This window comes from Salvelinus sp. IW2-2015, unplaced genomic scaffold (assembly GCF_002910315.2).
Source record: "Salvelinus sp. IW2-2015 unplaced genomic scaffold, ASM291031v2 Un_scaffold1488, whole genome shotgun sequence".
NCBI lineage: Eukaryota > Metazoa > Chordata > Actinopteri > Salmoniformes > Salmonidae > Salvelinus > Salvelinus sp. IW2-2015.
The window spans coordinates 67,908-68,774 of NW_019942940.1; positions in this window are offsets into that span (position 1 = coordinate 67,908).

The following is an 867-nucleotide window of genomic DNA, read 5'->3' on the forward strand; positions in this document are numbered from 1 at the left end:
GGTTTGGCCGGTGTAAGCCGTCATTGGAAATTAGAATTTGTTCTTAATTGACTTGCCTAGTTAAATAAAAAATTATGGCATTTACCAATTGGCCCAAGGCTGTATCATTCGTGTTTACTTGCCTTGTCTTTATTTGATGATAACACAAGATGACGYGCTCGGTTTGACCACAGGTCTCCTGCGCACCAACAGACTGTGTCAGCCCACTGAGCTAAGGCCTAGGCACTTTTAGTAAGGGAGCTAACACGTCTAAGGTTAAAGGTTACTCGTCACGTGAACATGGTTGCACCAACTCCCAACCACCTCAACGACACCACTTCTTACGTGTCTGTTTTCACATTTCAACCACAGTTTCTAACCACAAAGCATCCATCTTTGGCAACTCAACTTCTTTCCTTTCGTGGTTTTCACACGATCTGGTTTCTGCTTTCTCCGCCTCTCTGACTCCTCGTCGTGGAAGAAGTGAAAAGAAGTGTCCTTTTTTTTTCTCTCATCAATCTCTTTCCCAACTTCCTCTTCCACCAGGGCCAGTATCTTCAAGTAACACATGTTGTTCTGTGATAGGCCAGGGTGCTGTGGTCSGCTGCTGTGATAGGCCAGGGTGCTGTGGTCGGCTGACCCCTGAAAGATAACGCCAGTATCTTCACAACATCTCCAGCTAACGGCAGGTTGGACCAGTCATCATCCGGTCTCAGACACACAGACTCACAGCAGTGTGTCAGGACAGATGGTCTATAAATCACCTTCTCCCAGCTGTGTGTCAGGACAGATGGTCTATAAATCACCTTCTCACTGCTGTGTGTCAGGACAGATAGTCTATAAATCACCTTCTCACTGCTGTGTGTCAGGACAGATAGTCTATAAATC